The 19,025-nt window shown below is 49.4% G+C and overlaps 1 non-coding gene across 1 annotated transcript; it reads left to right on the forward strand.

Annotated features, from left to right (window-relative positions):
* The first annotated feature begins 5,522 nt into the window (after positions 1 to 5,522).
* On the forward strand, positions 5,523 to 5,594 carry trnah-gug (transfer RNA histidin (anticodon GUG)). Its single transcript has one exon. It is a non-coding gene; the product is annotated as a tRNA-His (tRNA).
* Positions 5,595 to 19,025: the final 13,431 nt, after the last annotated feature.

Here is a 19,025-nt window from a genome sequence, read left to right on the forward strand (position 1 = left end):
AAAAAAGAAAAAAGAAAAAACCTACAGTTACATACATGTTGTAAAGTTAACAGTCCATTTTGTCTTGTGTTATTTGTAGAGATCCCCTGTGCGAAGGTCAGGAGGCCATGGAGTGAAGCAGAGAAGACGGCAGTGCCAAATGGCAAAAGAAAACAAACTGATCAAAGTTCTTATTGATCACTATTTTAGTTGTAAGTCATTAGACTTAATAGTTGTCTCAATTGTTATAATAACAATCATTATGTCAGGGCTCTGTGTGCGGGCAGGCGGAGAGGAGGATCCAAGCGCAGGACTCAAACACAGAATTGTAAATCAAAACCTCAGCTTTATTGCTGACATGAAAACCAAACGTGAAGTGACTACAGAAACCAAAAAACACACAGGCATAATCTGAGGGTACAACGCGACACCGAGCACGGGAAAACACAGGGCTTAAATATACAGGGTAGTAATGAGGGAATGAGCAACAGAAGGGAGACACAGCTGGGAGAGATCAGGGCTAACGAGACGGGGGGAACCAGGCTGCACACACTAACATAAGACAAAGACTTTCACAATAAAACAGGAAACATGAATTACTAAACAAGAACGCAGACTTGACACTGAGAGACAAAATAACATGCATACATGGAACTCAAACAATACATGAAACCACAAATCCTTAAGCACGGATAAACGGAAACAAGAAACTAAAAATAATCATCATCAACGGACCCACAACCGTGACACATTATTCCTCTGGAAGGATGTTACATTGCGAAATAAACTGAATTTGCTCTTGTTGCAGCATTGTGGGAAGTTACTTGGTAATCACTGCTAATATCTAAAGTGGTATTTGAAATGTAATACTACCTTTTTGTTATGTAGGGTAGTCTTGATAGATTATCAGAACTTTTTAGGTATTCTGTTTATGTATCAAGTTGAGACTGTTTAACTTTCACATCCCCCCCATCCCCACCACCAAATGTGCATTTTTTTGCGAGAATCTACAGCACTATCATAGTCAAACCTCAATTCATGTCATTTCCATACGGGGTTTGATCCCCCCCAAACCAACCCAAAGGTGTATTTTCTAAATGTCAGTGTTGACTAACATGCATGGCCTAAGACAACGTGTGAATTGGACAGACTGGTATCAAATAATCTGGATTGCTGGACATTCCATTAAAAAAAAAGAAGTACTGAGGGGGAAATACCTCTTACGCTGCCAACATTACTGAATCATTTCTTGGTGCGGCTTCTCTATTACTGTGTGTGAACTTGTCACCGAAAAGCAACAGATTAAATTAAAATTCAAAATATATAATGATAATAATATGAAGAAGGATAACTTTCTCACTATTATTTGTAGTGGTAGAAGCATTTTTATTATATATACAATATATTACTACTATATAAAAAATCATTTAAAAAACCAAAACAAGCAATGACTTCTTATTGAATTATTAAACATAGAAGATTATGTCAGAGTTTATTTCCATGGTGTCAATACCAACCCATATGATGGAAAAGGTAGAAAATATGCAACACACTAGCTGCTTCTAGGCCAAAAAAAAAATCCCCTTCATGTATGAAGCATGTGTCATTGTGAATGTTGAAGGAGATTTGTTCCATAGACACCTTATACTAGTGTTTCCTATGCTTAATCCAACACTACTATGTTCTATTTAAATCCATATTACTTTTTTATAGTTTGCAGTGAACTTTGTGAAACCATTGCTTAACCCTTGTGCTCCCCTTCGGGGCAGCTCCGGACCCCGGGGGTCCCAGAGTACCCCTGGGTCGCATTTCACAGGCCGCGCATCAGGGTTGGCTCCAAATAAAGAACTTTGTGTTGACAAGATTATTAGTTAATCATTTACAAATGAATATTGTCTGTATGGACAGCAATTTTTAAAAAAAAGTGAACATGTAAAACAGTGGGGTTAAGCAATGAGGTTGAAAAGTTTGGTTGTGCCTAACTGTTGTGCTAGTGCACCTAAGAAAAAAAGTTAGGGGTACCAGTGCAACCGTGGCAAAAAGTTAGTCTAGAGCCCTGATTAAAGGACCTTCTGGTCCCAGCATGAAGCTCCTCAGCATATACCTCGAGCTTGGTTTAGCTTTATACATCTTAGTCTTAGACAAAGAACTACTTGACACAAGTAAGGCCATCTTAGATACAACTTTTGTTTTTTCAATATGAAGAGGACCATGTGACACATCAAACTTATTGGTAATGTCACAAGAAAAACAATAGTGTGCTTGGTTTCAACGTAACTTTATTCTTTCATGAGTTATTTACAAGTTTCTCACCACTTATAAAATGTGTTCAATGTGCTGCCCATTGTGTTGGATTGTCAATGCAACCCTCTTCTCCCACTCTTCACACACTGATAGCAACACCGCAGGAGAAATGCCAGCACAGAAATCCAGTATCCGTAGTTTCAGGTGCTGCACATCTCATTTCTTCACACCATAGACAATTGCCTTCAGATGACCCCAAAGATAAAAGTCTAAGGGGGTCAGATCGGAAAACCTTGGGGGCCATTCAACTGGCCCACGACCACCAATCCACTTTCCAGGAAACTGTTCATCTAGGAATGCTCGGACCTGGCACCCATAATGTGGTGGTGCACCATCTTGCTGGAAAAACTCAGGGAACGTGCCAGCTTCAGTGCATAAAGAGGGAAACACATCATCATGTAGCAATTTCAAATATCCAGTGGCCTTGAGGTTTCCATTGATGAAGTATGGACCCACTATCGTTGTACCCCATATACCACACCAAACCATCACTTTTGTTGTTCCAACAGTCTTGGAGGGATCCATCCAATGTGGGTTAGTGTGCGTAATGTCCACCTACTGTTACCCATCGATATTAAGATTTAAACATCTAGTTGGTATTGGTATGGCGAGAAACCTTCAGTAATAGTAATAAATCACACAGCAATAGTACATTCGTGTAGTTGTAAAAAAGCATGATAATATAGTAAGTAATCCAAAGTATTTGAAATATGTTACTCTCATTGAGTAATGTAACAGAATACGTTACAAAATACATTTTGGGGCATGTATTCTGTAATCTGTAGTGAAATACATTTTAAAAGTAACCTTCCAAACACTTCTTCTTCAGCTAAGAATGGAATCTTCTGGAGTTTTCATATTAATTAACAATAAACTTAGTGTATATGTACTCCTAAATTTGAGGAAAGTGATAAAAAAGAGACAGCTCTCTCTCTCTTTATTCTGACATTTAACTAATTCAAAAGATATTTCAATATTTATTTATCTAAAACAAAACAAGTTTACTCTAAATTGATGTTCAACAGTAAAAAAAAAAAAGTTTTTATGTTTTCTCCCTCAAGTGTATGTAAATATCTGGTTTCAGTTGTGAATATACTGCTGTGTATTGAAATTCCTCTTGTTTTGCATAGAAATACACTGAACAATATACAAATCATAATATATAAAATAACATCTACCTGAGTTTTTTCTTTGTAAGAAGCCTCTCATGTCCATTGTTGTGTTCATCAGTACATAACTGAAACTGGTTTAGAGAGCTTTATTTAGCCGTGGAGGGTAACAACTGAAAATATGAAATAAACACACATGTAAGCTATGACTCTGTAAAGAAACAGCATTGTTGTTGTTCGGCTTTTCATTTCGCCATTTGTTGATTTACTCGAAGAGCAAGTAACTTAACATGGGTCAAGTGATCAGTTTGATATCAATCTTTCGTGATACGCCGTCATGTTTACATTATTTGTACAGTACGAATGATTTCCTTTGGTACCTGGTCAAACTTAAGCTTTCCTCTGTCTGCCTGTCTGCACTTCTCCAACAGCAAACTCTCAGGCAGCAGCTTCTCCCCCCTCGCATACATGCGTAAGTGCTGTGCTCAGTCGCCTAGTGCCTGACCTCGGATCATACCGAAATTAGTGGGAATTTTTGTTCTTCTGCACATCGTACAGGTCAGCTGTTACATGCGGATTCCAGTTTTTATGGTGGAACATTAAAAAAAAGCAAATTCCAGACTGTAACTGGCAGTGAAAAGCACAACATTTTCTGTGGATTGGAGGTGATTGACTACATGGACGTTCAGCCTGCAGCTGACGAGCCGTGATCGTATAGTGGTTAGTACTCTGCGTTGTGCGAATCCGGGTCACGGCATTGAGGTGAAGCTTTTAAAGCAAATACAGCAGATAAAGTGGAGCACGAGTTCAGAATTTAATGACAAAAAAACTGCTTCCATAAAGTCTAAGGCATAAAGGCTTTGACTTCTTGGTATGATTCATCAACGCTGGAACAAGGACATTTTTACATCATGTGTTCCTACACAATAGGTGGTACTTAAACAACTAAACATTTTCTTATATATTACACTACAATTTTTATTTGAATTAATACCTATTTTACTTTATTATTTTTATTTTATTTGAGAAAATGTGACATAACTTGATACAAATAGCTGTTTTTAAACATCATTTTGATTTTTTAACAATACTTTAACCCTTTTTTTTTTGGCTGTATTATGTCTTTGTTGGAAATCTTCTGTTTAATCAAAATAATAATAATTCAGTGTCTTTTACTGTTGCATGTCATCCATACTCTGACGGATTTTTCCAACAACTTTGTGAATAAAAATGTACAGGCACAAAGTCTGGTCAAAGTGTTCGTCCTAAACACGGTGCTGATCTCAGCTACCAGAAAGTCTTATCTGAAGCTGCTGTTTCATCATTACGAAATCTCAGGGTCACCCTGTGTTTTTCACCAAGCTGGGAAGGTTTCATGTTAAATGCTTGTGATGCTCTTGCAGTATAACAACATATTTACTGGAGCACTTCATATTTCTGTAATTCTTGTGAATGTGATAACTCAAGAAAGAAGCAACTTGGATTTTTCTCAACCTCGAGGTAAAAGTCAGAGGCCAAGTTTTCTGCAAATGTTCTTATGCGATAACTCGAGAATGAGGCAAAGTATACCTTTTAAATGGAAAAAATGAAAACACACACAAACAACTATTTACCACTAAAAACACAAAGGTCCCCAACTACAAATCACAACCACTCTGCCGTGACCCGGATTTGAACCAGGATTGCTGCGGCCATAATGCAAAGTACTAAACACTATACGATCACGGCTGCAGAGCAACTGGTCATCTGCGATCTTTATTGTGCTTTTTCCCTTATATCAATCTCAAAATCTGTGTCAACGATGCGCACATTTACGCACGTGGCACAGTAACAATATCTCCATTAACACAGGGACGTCTCATGGTCTGACGGTAAATACATTTTGGTGTTCTTCTGCACATCGTACAGGTCAGCTGTTACACGCAGATACCAGGCTTTTACGGTGGAATAAGAAAATGCAACATCCAGACTGTAACTGGCAGTGAAAAGCACAACATGTTTGTAGTTCCAATGTTGATACGACCTAAACGTGTCAAACTTAAAATGTACAGTCCTGCTTAGTGGGTTTAAAATGGACTCCTGTGGATTGGAGGTGATTGACTACATGGACGTTCAGCCTGGAGCTGACCAGCCGTGATCGTATAGTGGTTAGTACTCTGCGTTGTGGCCGCAGCAACCCCGGTTCGAATCCGGGTCACGGCATTGAGACGAAGCTTTCAAAGCAAATACAGTTGAACCCTAACTTATGAAATGAATTTGTTCATGTCATGTTTGGCTTTCATGTCAGCAATAAAGCTGAGGTTTTGATTTACAATTCTGTGTTCGAGTCCTGTGTTTGGATCCTCTTCTCCGCCTGCCCGCACACAGAGCCCTGACATAATGATTGTTATTATAACTATTAAGTCTAATGACTTACAACTAAAATAGTGATCAATAAGAACTTTGATCAGTTTGTTTTCTTTTGCCAAAAAGAAAAATCAGTAAAGCTTAGGATGGCTACAACTGTACCAGTATGACCTTCCTGCTTCCTACATCATTAAAACCAAAATTCTACTTTTTGCCAATGAACATCATAAGACCAAAACAAGTTTTCCGCTGCACTGAGCAAAGGTGGACACTTTAGGATGTGTTCTAACCACTAAGCCATTAAGAAGGTGAACAACTTAGATACCTAACACTAGGTTTACTAACCTGCGCAAATTTGCGTAACTTCTCTAAACCCAACACCCCCTAGAATTACTGGCTGTTTTATTTTCTGGTGCAAGTCCCGAGGTGTTAATCACCCCTGCTGAGATTTTCACAGGTCGTCAGGTTGTTTCTCCTCCAGCTTTTGTTGTGCAAACTACCCATTATCCTTGAGGCCTGGCACATTTGCATTTGCTCACTCCAAGTCAGGCCAAACCTCTGTGTTACAACTTTCAGAAATGCCTGCCGTATCTATACAAAATATCCCACACATTGACTGACCTGCAAATATAAAAGACACACATTCACACCTCATGATATTTATATAAACCCATTTAGAGTGAGGTTCATGTAAATTGACCATTCTCTATTTGTTTATCTTCTGACAACGTAAGATTACAAGTGTGCTCCAAAGCTTCCTTTGCCTGTTAGACGTGGGAATGCTGCAGACCATCAGAGAGTGCACGGTACATCAAGCCCGCAGAACAGAGCCGGACTGGAATTTGTCAGTTCATGAACTGACATTCATTTCAATCCTGTTTGTAAGAGCAATCATGTGTCCTGTTGGTGCCATTGTGGATTGCTGGTCAGAAGGATTTCTGGTGCCAGTAATCAAAGAGACAGTGCCCCGAGATAGATTCATTTCAATTATGCAACACCTTCGATTTGATGACAGGGACACGCGGGCAGAATGGGTGAAAACAGACAAATTTGCGGCGATCTCCGACATCTGGACACGCTTCAACGAGAACTGTGCTAAGAGTTTCACTCCAGGAGAACACATGCCCATAGATGAACAGCTGTTCCCTACCAAGGTTTGTTGTCCATTCGCACAGTATATTGCAACCAAGCCAGACAAATTTGGGATCAAGTTTTTGATGGCCACGGATTTGGACACCAAATATGTCTGCAGTGCATCTCCTTACTTGGGAAAGGACCCCAGTCGTCAGAAGGGAGAGAGGCTGGCAGAGAACGTGGTCATAAAACTGATGGAGCCGTTTTTGGATGATGGGAGAAACGTCACAACGGACAATTTCTTTACTTCACTGTCACTGTCGCACAGACTGCTGCAGCGCAAAACAACGTTACTGGGCACTGTGAATAAAGTCCGGTGTGAACTTCCTCAACTTGCAAAAGATACTGCAAAGCGAGAGGTATTCTCCACTTCAGTGCTTAGAAGTGGTGGTGTCTCCTTGACAATTTATGCACCTAAAAAAAACAAGACTGTGTGTGTTCTAAGTTCCATGCACCAAGACGTGATGATCGGTGACGACAGAAAGAGGAAACCCAACACGATAACAGACTATAACCACATGAAGGTATGTGAATGTGTGTACAATTTTACACCAGTGCTACAATGTTTTCTGACGTGTGCTATACAGGCCTATAGAAAAAAAGATATACTCATGACTCTCTCTCTCTGCTTTTACAGTGTGGTGTAGACGTGTTGGACCAAATGGCGCGGATGTATTCCGTAAGAGCAGCAACATGCAGGTGGCCAGTAGCGGTTTTCTACAATATGCTGGACCTGGCGGCGGTGAATGCCTACATTTTGTACAAGGCATGTACAGGGTGGAGAGGCAAAAGAAGATTGTTTCTGAGTCTTCTAGCTCAGCAACTTCGTTGCCGATTCATGCAGCTCAAGGAAATATTAGCACAGAGGCAGGCTGCTGAAGCTGCTGCAGCTGCTGTGCCAGGGACTGTAAAGACAACGCAGTGCCAGGTGCAAGAGAGCTGCAACAGGAATCGCAGCAGGTTTACCTGTGCAACATGTCAGAAATTCACCTGTGCCAAATGCAGGGATGATGGACACTGGGTCTGCAAACGCTGTAAAGTCTGAAACACTTTGAAATAAAACAGACTTGTGTACCCATATATTGTGAATGTGTGTCTTTTGTATGTAGGTTGTAACACAGAGGTTTGGCCTGCCTTGGATCTGAGTAAACAAATGCCAATGTTGCGCACACACACACACACACACACACACACACACACCTGCATTTATTTGTCCCACAAGTGGAAAATCTGCATTGTCATTGCAAAAAAGTGGACAGTGCAAGAAAAAAGCAGCTAAATAAAAACTAAAGAGCACGGTATAGAAAGTGCACTATACAAACAATCTGGAAACATAAATATGGACACGTGCATTCAAAAATATTGGTGTGTGTATACACACACACATCTATATCTACACACACACACACATACATATATATATATATATATATATATATATATATATATATATATATATATAATATGTGTGTATATATGTGTATATATATATATGTATATATGTATATACATATATATATATATATATATATATATATGTATATATGTGTGTATATATATATATGCAGACGGAGCAATACTGGAAGAGCATATGAGAGAAGGACGCAACCCATAATGGCAATGCTCAGTGGCTAGTGGATCTGAGGGCAGACCATAGCGACCTCCCTGAACAGGGTCCAGTAACCATCACAGTGGCAGATATCCAAGAAAGGGTCTCCAGTATGAAGAGTTGGACAGCACCAGGGCCCGACATGGTTCACGCCTACTGGCTGAAGAAGCTGACTGCACTCCACGAGCATCTGGCAGCACAAATGAACCAGCTGCTAGTTAACGAGGGACACCCGGAATGGCTAACCGAAGGTCGGACGGTCCTGATCCCCAAGGACCCCAAGAAGGGACCAGTCCCCTCCAACTACCGACCAATAACCTGCCTCAGTACTACATGGAAGCTCCTGTCAGGCATCATATCGGCTAAGATGAACAGGCACATCGGTCAATACATGAGCGGGACACAGAAAGGAATTGGCAAGAATACCAGAGGCGCAAAACACCAGCTACTGGTAGACAGAACAGTCAGCCGAGACTGCAAGACCAGACTAACCAACCTGTGCAGTGCCTGGATTGATTACAAGAAGGCCTATGACTCAATGCCCCACAGCTGGATACTGGAATGCCTAGAATTGTACAAGATCAATGGGACCCTAAAAGCCTTCATCAGGAACTCAATGGGGATGTGGCGTACAACACTAGAGGCCAACTCCAAGCCCATAGCACAAGTCACCATCAAGTGCGGGATCTACCAGGGAGATGCTCTGTCCCCACTGCTGTTCTGCATAGGCCTGAACCCCCTCAGTGAAATCATTAACAAGACTGGCTACGGATACCGACTACGGAACGGAGCAGTTGTCAGCCACCTCCTGTACATGGATGACATCAAGCTGTATGCTAAGAGTGAACGAGACATCGATTCACTGATCCACACTACCAGGCTATACAGCAATGACATTGGAATGTCGTTCGGGCTGGAGAAGTGTAGTCGGATGGTAACAAAGAGAGGGAAGGTAGTCAGAACTGAGGGGATTGAACTACCAGAAGGCAACATTGCAGACATAGAGGACAGTTACAAGTACCTGGGGATCCCGCAGGCGAATGGGAACCATGAAGAGGCCGCTAGGAAAGCTGCAACCACCAACTACCTGCAGAGGGTCAGGCAAGTCCTGAGGAGTCAGTTGAACGGTAAGAACAAGATCCGGGCCATCAACATGTACGCCCTGCCCGTGATCAGGTACCCTGCTGGGGTAATAGGCTGGCCAAAGGAGGAGATAGAAGCCACTGACATAAAGACAAGAAAGCTCCTTACCATGCATGGAGGGTTTCACCCCAAGTCCAGCACCCTGAGGCTGTACGCTAAGCGGAAGGAAGGGGGTCGGGGACTGGTGAGTGTCAGCACCACAGTCCAGGATGAGACAACAAACATCCAAGAATACATCACGAAGATGGCCCCAACTGACAGCGTGCTCAGTGAATACCTCAGGCAGCAGAAACCCAAGAAAGAGGAGGGAGACGAGGAACCATCATGGAAGGACAGGCCCCTGCACGGTATGTACCACTGGCAGATAGAGGAGGTGGCTGATATCCAGAAATCCTACCAGTGGCTGGACAAAGCTGGACTGAAAGATAGCACAGAGGCACTAATCATGGCAGCACAAGAACAAGCTCTGAGTACAAGATCCATAGAGGCTGGGGTCTATCACACCAGGCAAGACCCCAGGTGCAGGCTGTGTAAAGATGCCCCAGAGACAATCCAGCACATAACAGCAGGGTGCAAGATGCTAGCAGGCAAGGCATACACGGAACGCCATAACCAAGTGGCCGGCATAGTGTACAGGAAATCTGTGCCGAGTATAACCTGGAAGTCCCGAGGTCAAAATGGGAAATGCCCCCAAGGGTGGTGGAGAATGACCGAGCTAAGATCCTGTGGGACTTCCAGATACAGACGGACAAAATGGTGGTGGCTAACCAACCAGACATAGTGGTAGTAGACAAACAGAAGAAGATGGCCGTAGTGATCGATGTAGCGGTTCCGAATGACAGCAATATCAGGAAGAAGGAACACGAGTAACTGGAGAAATACCAAGGGCTCAGAGAAGAGCTCGAGAGGATGTGGAGGGAGAAGGTATCGGTGGTCCCCGTGGTAATCGGAGCACTAGGTGCGGTGACTCCCAAGCTAGGCGAGTGGCTCCAGCAGATCCCGGGAATAACATCGGAGATCTCTGTCCAGAAGAGCGCAGTCCTGGGAACAGCTAAGATACTGCGCAGGACCCTCAAGCTCCCAGGCCTCTGGTAGAGGACCCGAGCTTGAAGGATAAACCGCCCGCAGGGGCGTGCTGGGTGTTTATGTATATGTGTATATATGTATATATATGTATATATATATGTGTATATATATGTATATATGTATATATATGTGTATATATGTATATATATGTGTATATATGTATATATATATATATATGTATATGTATATATATATGTATGTGTGTGTGTATAACTAGACTTTATGCATATTATGTAAGGTGTGGCTATATAAATATATGTACAACTGTGTATATGTGTTTATGGACAGGCATGCAATATAGTGACAAGGATTGACAAGAACTACCATGGTGTATTGTACGCTGCAGGTAAGGAAGGAAAGTAGCCTTGCAGGGAAGGAAAGACCTGAATCTCTCATGGTTGGGGGTTGGGGGAGGGTGTCTTTGCACAACAAAAGCAGGAGAACAATGGAGCTGAAGACCTGTGAAAATCTCAGCGGGGTGCCAAGGGGTGTTAGGGTCGGGGGGAATTTACGCAAATTTGCGCAGGCTAGTAAAACTAGTAGTAGGGACTTGCACCAGGGAAAAAAGGCTCAGTAATTCTAGTGCTAATGTACTTAACAGATTATAAAATAAACAAACCAAAAACATCCCGGGCAAAAACCTAGAACCTAACCCTTGTGCTCCCCTTCGGGGCAGCCCCAGGCCCCGGGGGTCCCAGAATACCCCACCCTCAGGAGAGACAGGTGAATGAAAATGAAAAAAAAAAAGAACGATCATTTGGGGTCGTCGAGTTCTAATGGGTTTCGTCAGGGGATCGGGAAAGAAAACGTAGCACTTGGGGGCCACGCACAGAAGCTGCTGCGGCAGCGTGGGGGTCATTGATACCCCAGTACATGAAAATGAAGCATAATGACAATAATAATAATAATAATAATAATACAACACACAGACGCTTCTGAGTTTTATTTTATTTTATTTGAAATTACACTCACGATACAACTGAGGCAATTTGGAAGGCAAAATAAAAGTCAACAACGGGGTTGAATCAGCCTTTCAAGACAAACGAATCTCAGTAGATATGTCAAGAACAAGTTTACATGAAAAAAAAAGGTTTACATGAAAAAATATCAACAAACTGTCCGTGTTTCAGGCGATGTGAATACATGATAAAAATATCACTGTAGGATGCGTACATTGAAAGAATCAGCCTTTCGTGACAAACGAATCTCAGCAATCTCCTTTGTAACACTCTGTGACCAGCCGCAGCTGGCCGATTTTCACCACATCCTCTCCCACCAGTTTGTCGTAGGCCTCGGTGATGGCGTCGAAGATTTTCCTCGCCGATTTCAGCTCATGCAACAGCATCTCCGCCACGGTGCCGACCTTGACGTCGTCTGCTTCCATGTTGCGGGCGATCAGGAGACGTTGAATGGAAGGAATGAAACTAGGCGTGAGGAGTCATTTCCTGCTGCTGTAATAATGTTCAGCGTAAAAGTCATCCTCCAAGACACGCAGACACTCGTGTTGTCTCTGGCTGGGGTGATTGGTCTTGCGCCCGTTGCACACTTCAGTCCGGTACTCGTTGATCACTAGGTCGAGTAGGTGATACACCGCAGTTTTCACAGTAAAGAAGACGCACAACTGTCAAGCTCAGCATCTTGCCGCTCGCACCAGGCAAAGGGTGGCCAGGCGGCCCGGTCTGAGTTTTTTCTTCTTTCTTTCACATGCCTGGTGGGCGGTGCCACCCGATCACAAGTGCTGGAAAGGCTTTCGGAACCTGGGGAGCAGAAACCCGCACAAAGGGTGGCCAAGCGGCCCAGTCCGGGTTTCCACAGCTCCCTAGGCTCTGAAAGCCTTGCCAGCCCTTGTGATCGGGTGGCCCCGCCCACCAGGCGTGTGAAAGAAAGAAGAAAAAACCCGGACCGGGCCGCCTGGCCACCCTTTGTGCGGGTGTCCGCTATCCAGGCTCCGAAAGCCTTGCCAGCCCTTGTGATCGGGTGGCACCGCCCACCAGGCGTGTGAAAGAAAGAAGAAAAAACCCGGACCGGGCCGCCTGGCCACCCTTTGTTTGGGTGTCCGCTGCCCAGGCTCCGAAAGCCTTGCCAGCCCTTGTGATCGGGTGGCACTGCCCACCAGGCGTGTGAAAGAAAGAAGAAAAAACCCGGACCGGGCCGCCTGGCAACCCTTTGTGCGGGTGTCCGCTCCCCAGGCTCCGAAAGCCTTGCCAGCCCTTGTGATCGGGTGGCACCGCCCACCCGGCGTGTGAAAGAAAGAAGAAAAAACCTGGACCGGGCCGCCTGGCCACCCTTTGTGCGGGTGTCCGCTATCCAGGCTCCGAAAGCCTTGCCAGCCCTTGTGATCGGGTGGCACCGCCCACCAGGGGTGTGAAAGAAAGAAGAAAAAACCCGGACCGGGCCGCCTGGCCACCCTTTGTCTGGGTGTCCGCTCCCCAGGCTCCGAAAGCCTTGCCAGCCCTTGTGATCGGGTGGCACTGCCCACCAGGCGTGTGAAAGAAAGAAGAAAAAACCCGGACCGGGCCGCCTGGCCACCCTTTGTCTGGGTGTCCGCTCCCCAGGGTCCGAAAGCCTTGCCAGCCCTTGTGATCGGGTGGCACCGCCCACCAGACGTGTGAAAGAAAGAAGAAAAAACCCAGACCGGGCCGCCTGGCCACCCTTTGTGCGGCTGTCCGCTCCCCAGGCTCCGAAAGCCTTGCCAGCCCTTGTGATCGGGTGGCACCGCCCACCAGGCGTGTGAAAGAAAAAAAAAAAAACCCAGACCGGGCCGCCTGGCCACCCTTTGTGCGGGTGTCCGCTATCCAGGCTCCGAAAGCCTTGCCAGCCCTTGTGATCGGGTGGCACCGCCCACCAGGCGTGTGAAAGAAAGAAGAAAAAACCCGGACCGGGCCGCCTGGCGACCCTTTGTCTGGGTGTCCGCTCCCCAGGTTCCGAAAGCCTTGCCAGCCCTTGTGATCGGGTGGCACCGCCCACCAGGCGTGTGAAAGAAAGAAGAAAAAACCCGGACCGGGCCGCCTGGCCACCGTTTTCGCGGGTTTCCGCTCCCTAGGCTCCGAAAGCCTTGCCAGCCCTTGTGATCGGGTGGCACCGCCCACCAGGCGTGTGGAAGAAAGAGGAAAAAACTCGGACCGGGCCGCGTGGCCACCCTTTGTGCGGGTGTCCGCTCCCCAGGCTCCGAAAGCCTTACCAGCCCTTGTGATCGGGTGGCACTGCCAGCCAGGTGTGTGAAAGACAGAAGAAAAAACCCGGACCGGGCCGCCTGGCGACCCTTTGTCTGGGTGTCCGCTCCCCAGTTTCCGAAAGCCTTGCCAGCCCTTGTGATCGGGTGGCACCGCCCACCAGGCATGTGAAAGAAAGAAGAAAAAACCCGGACCGGGCCGCCTGGCCACCCTTTTCGCGGGTTTCCGCTCCCTAGGCTCCGAAAGCCTTGCCAGCCCTTGTGATCGGGTGGCACCGCCCACCAGGCGTGTGGAAGAAAGAAGAAAAAACTCGGACCGGGCCGCGTGGCCACCCTTTGTGCGGGTGTCCGCTATCCAGGCTCCGAAAGCCTTACCAGCCCTTGTGATCGGGTGGTACTGCCAGCCAGGCGTGTGAAAGAAAGAAGAAAAAACCCGGACCGGGCCGCCTGGCCACCTTTTGTGCGGGTGTCCGCTATCCAGGCTCCGAAAGCCTTGCCAGCCCTTGTGATCGGGTGGCACCGCCCACCAGGCGTGTGAAAGAAAGAAGAAAAAACCCAGACCGGGCCGCCTGGCCACCCTTTGTCTGGGTGTCCGCTCCCCAGGCTCCGAAAGCCTTGCCAGCCCTTGTGATCGGGTGGCACCGCCCACCAGGCGTGTGAAAGAAAGAAGAAAAAACCCGGACCGGGCCGCCTGGCCACCCTTTGTGCGGGTGTCCGCTCCCCAGGCTCCGAAAGCCTTGCCAGCCCTTGTGATCTGGTGGCACCGCCCACCAGGCGTGTGAAAGAAAGAAGAAAAAACCCGGACCGGGCTACCTGGCCACCCTTTGTGCGTGTGTCCGCTCCCCAGGCTACGAAAGCCTTTCCAGCCCTTGTGATCGGGTGGCACCGCCCACCAGGCGTGTGAAAGAAAGAAGAAAAAACCCGGACCGGGCCGCCTGGCCACCCCTTTGTGCGGGTGTCCGCTATCCAGGCTCCGAAAACCTTGCCAGCCCTTGTGATCGGGTGGCACCGCCCACCAGGCGTGTTAAAGAAAAAGAAGAAAAAACCCGGACCGGGCCGCCTGGCCACCCTTTGTGCGGGTGTCCGCTCCCCAGGCTCCGAAAGCCTTGCCAGCCCTTGTGATCGGGTGGCACCGCCCACCAGGCGTGTGAAAGAAAGAAGAAAAAACCCGGACCGGGCCGCCTGGCCACCCTTTGTGCGGGTGTCCGCTATCCAGGCTCCGAAAGCCTTGCCAGCCCTTGTGATCGGGTGGCACCGCCCACCAGGCGTGTGAAAGAAAGAAGAAAAAACCCGGACCGGGCCGCCTGGCCACCCTTTGTGCGGGTGTCCGCTCCCCAGGCTCCGAAAGCCTTGCCAGCCCTTGTGATCGGGTGGCACCGCCCACCAGGCGTGTGAAAGAAAGAAGAAAAAACCCGGACCGGGCCGCCTGGCCACCCCTTTGTGCGGGTGTCCGCTATCCAGGCTCCGAAAGCCTTGCCAGCCCTTGTGATCGGGTGGCACCGCCCACCAGGCGTGTGAAAGAAAGAAGAAAAGAAGAAAAAACCCGGACCGGGCCGCCTGGCCACCCTTTGTGGGGTGTTTCCGCTCCCCAGGCTCTGAAAGCCTTGCCAGCCCTTGTGATCCGGTGGCACCGCCCACCAGGCGTGTGAAAGAAAGAAGAAAAAACTCGGACCGGGCCGCCTGGCCACGCTTTGTGCGGGTGTCCGCTCCCCAGGCTCCGAATGCCTTGCCAGCCCTTGTGATCGGGTGGCACCGCCCACCAGGCTTGTGAAAGAAAGAAGAAAAAACCCGGACCGGGCCGCCTGGCCACCCTTTGTGCGGGTGTCCGTTCCCCAGGCTCCGAAAGCCTTGCCAGCCCTTGTGATCGGGTGGCACCGCCCACCAGGCGTGTGAAAGAAAGAAGAAAAAACCCGGACCGGGCCGCCTGGCCACCCTTTTCGCGGGTGTCCGCTCCCCAGGCTCCGAATGCCTTGCCAGCCCTTGTGATCGGGTGGCACCGCCCACCAGGCATGTGAAAGAAAGAAGAAAAAACCCGGACCGGGCCGCCTGGTCACCCTTTGTGCGGGTGTCCGCTCCCCAGGCTCCGAAAGCCTTGCCAGCCCTTGTGATCGCGTGGCACCGCCCACCAGGCGTGTGAAAGAAAGAAGAAAAGAAGAAATAACCCGGACCAGGCCGCCTGGCCACCCTTTCTGCGGGTGTCCGCTCCCCAGTCTCCGAAAGCCTTGCCAGCCCTTGTGATCGGGTGGCACCGCCCACAAGGCGTGTGAAAGAAAGAAGAAAAAACTCGGACCGGGCCGCCTGGCCACCCCTTGTGCGGGTGTCCGCTATCCAGGCTCCGAAAGCCTTGCCAGCCCTTGTGATCGGGTGGCACAGCCCACCAGGCGTGTGAAAGATAGAAGAAAAAACCCGGACCGGGCCGCCTGGCCACCCTTTGTGCGGGTGTCCGCTATCCAGGCTCCGAAAGCCTTGCCAGCCCTTGTGATCTGGTGGCACCGCCCACCAGGCGTGTGAAAGAAAGAAGAAAAGAAGAAAAAACCCGGACCGGGCCGCCTGGCCACCCTTTGTGGGGTGTTTCCGCTCCCCAGGCTCCGAAAGCCTTGCCAGCCCTTGTGATCCGGTGGCACCGCCCACCAGGCGTGTGAAAGAAAGAAGAAAAAACTCGGACCAGGCCGCCTGGCCACGCTTTGTGCGGGTGTCCGCTCCCCAGGCTCCGAATGCCTTGCCAGCCCTTGTGATCGGGTGGCACCGCCCACCAGGCTTGTGAAAGAAAGAAGAAAAAACCCGGACCGGGCCGCCTGGCCACCCTTTGTGCGGGTGTCCGTTCCCCAGGCTCCGAAAGCCTTTCCAGCCCTTGTGATCGGGTGGCACCGCCCACCAGGCGTGTGAAAGAAAGAAGAAAAAACCCGGACCGGGCCGCCTGGCCACCCTTTTCGCGGGTGTCCGCTCCCCAGGCTCCGAATGCCTTGCCAGCCCTTGTGATCGGGTGGCACCGCCCACCAGGCGTGTGAAAGAAAGAAGAAAAAACCCGGACCGGGCCGCCTGGTCACCCTTTGTGCGGGTGTCCGCTCCCCAGGCTCCGAAAGCCTTGCCAGCCCTTGTGATCGCGTGGCACCGCCCACCAGGCGTGTGAAAGAAAGAAGAAAAGAAGAAAAAACCCGGACCAGGCCGCCTGGCCACCCTTTCTGCGGGTGTCCGCTCCCCAGGCTCCGAAAGCCTTGCCAGCCCTTGTGATCGGGTGGCACCGCCCACAAGGCGTGTGAAAGAAAGAAGAAAAAACCCGGACCGGGCCGCCTGGCCACCCTTTGTGCGGGTGTCCGCTATCCAGGCTCCGAAAGCCTTGCCAGCCCTTGTGATCGGGTGGCACCGCCCACCAGGCGTGTGAAAGAAAGAAGAAAAAACCCGGACCGGGCCGCCTGGCCACCCTTTGTCTGGGTGTCCGCTCCCCAGGCTCCGAAAGCCTTGCCAGCCCTTGTGATCGGGTGGCACCGCCCACCAGGCGTGTGAAAGAAAGAAGAAAAAACCCGGACCGGGCCGCCTGGCCACCCTTTGTCTGGGTGTCCGCTCCCCAGGCTCCGAAAGCCTTGCCAGCCCTTGTGATCGGGTGGCACCGCCCACAAGGCGTGTGAAAGAAAGAAGAAAAAACCCGGACCGGGCCGCCTGGTCACCCTTTGTGCGGGTGTCCGCTCCCCAGGCTCCGAAAGCCTTGCCAGCCCTTGTGATCGGGTGGCACCGCCCACCAGGCGTGTGAAAGAAAGAAGAAAAAACCCGGACCGGGCCGCCTGGCCACCCTTTGTCTGGGTGTCCGCTCCCCAGGCTCCGAAAGCCTTGCCAGCCCTTGTGATCGGGTGGCACCGCCCACCAGGCGTGTGAAAGAAAGAAGAAAAAACCCGGACCGGGCCGCCTGGCCACCCTTTGTCTGGGTGTCCGCTCCCCAGGCTCCGAAAGCCTTGCCAGCCCTTGTGATCGGGTGGCACCGCCCACCAGGCGTGTGAAAGAAAGAAGAAAAAACCCGGACCGGGCCGCCTGGTCACCCTTTGTGCGGGTGTCCGCTCCCCAGGCTCCGAAAGCCTTGCCAGCCCTTGTGATCGCGTGGCACCGCCCACCAGGCGTGTGAAAGAAAGAAGAAAAGAAGAAAAAACCCGGACCAGGCCGCCTGGCCACCCTTTCTGCGGGTGTCCGCTCCCCAGGCTCCGAAAGCCTTGCCAGCCCTTGTGATCGGGTGGCACCGCCCACAAGGCGTGTGAAAGAAAGAAGAAAAAACCCGGACCGGGCCGCCTGGCCACCCTTTGTGCGGGTGTCCGCTATCCAGGCTCCGAAAGCCTTGCCAGCCCTTGTGATCGGGTGGCACCGCCCACCAGGCGTGTGAAAGAAAGAAGAAAAAACCCGGACCGGGCCGCCTGGCCACCCTTTGTCTGGGTGTCCGCTCCCCAGGCTCCGAAAGCCTTGCCAGCCCTTGTGATCGGGTGGCACCGCCCACCAGGCGTGTGAAAGAAAGAAGAAAAAACCCGGACCGGGCCGCCTGGCCACCCTTTGTCTGGGTGTCCGCTCCCCAGGCTCCGAAAGCCTTGCCAGCCCTTGTGATCGGGTGGCACCGCCCACAAGGCGTGTGAAAGAAAGAAGAAAAAACCCGGACCGGGCCGCCTGGCAACCCTTTGTCTGGGTGTCCGCTCCCCAGGGTCCGAAAGCCTTGCCAGCCCTTGTGATCGGGTGGCACCGCCCACCAGGCGTGTGAAAGAAAGAAGAAAAAACCCGGACCGGGCCGCCTGGCCACCCTTTGTGCGGGTGTCCGCTCCCCAGGCTCCGAAAGCCTTGCCAGCCCTTTTGATCGGGTGGCACCGCCCACCAGGCGTGTGAAAGAAAGAAGAAAAAACCCGGACCGGGCCTCCTGGCCACCCCTTGTGCGGGTGTCCGCTATCCAGGCTCCGAAAGCCTTGCCAGCCCTTATGATCGGGTGGCACCGCCCACCAGGCGTGTGAAAGAAAGAAGAAAAGAAGAAAAAACCCGGACCGGGCCGCCTGGCCACCCTTTGTCTGGGTGTCCGCTCCCCAGGCTCAGAAAGCCTTGCCAGCCCTTGTGATCGGGTGGCACCGCCCACCAGGCGTGTGAAAGAAAGAAGAAAAAACCCGGACCGGGCCGCCTGGCG

This window comes from Neolamprologus brichardi, chromosome 22 (assembly GCF_056152115.1).
Source record: "Neolamprologus brichardi isolate AB-2024 chromosome 22, ASM5615211v1, whole genome shotgun sequence".
NCBI classification, from domain to species: Eukaryota; Metazoa; Chordata; class Actinopteri; order Cichliformes; family Cichlidae; genus Neolamprologus; species Neolamprologus brichardi.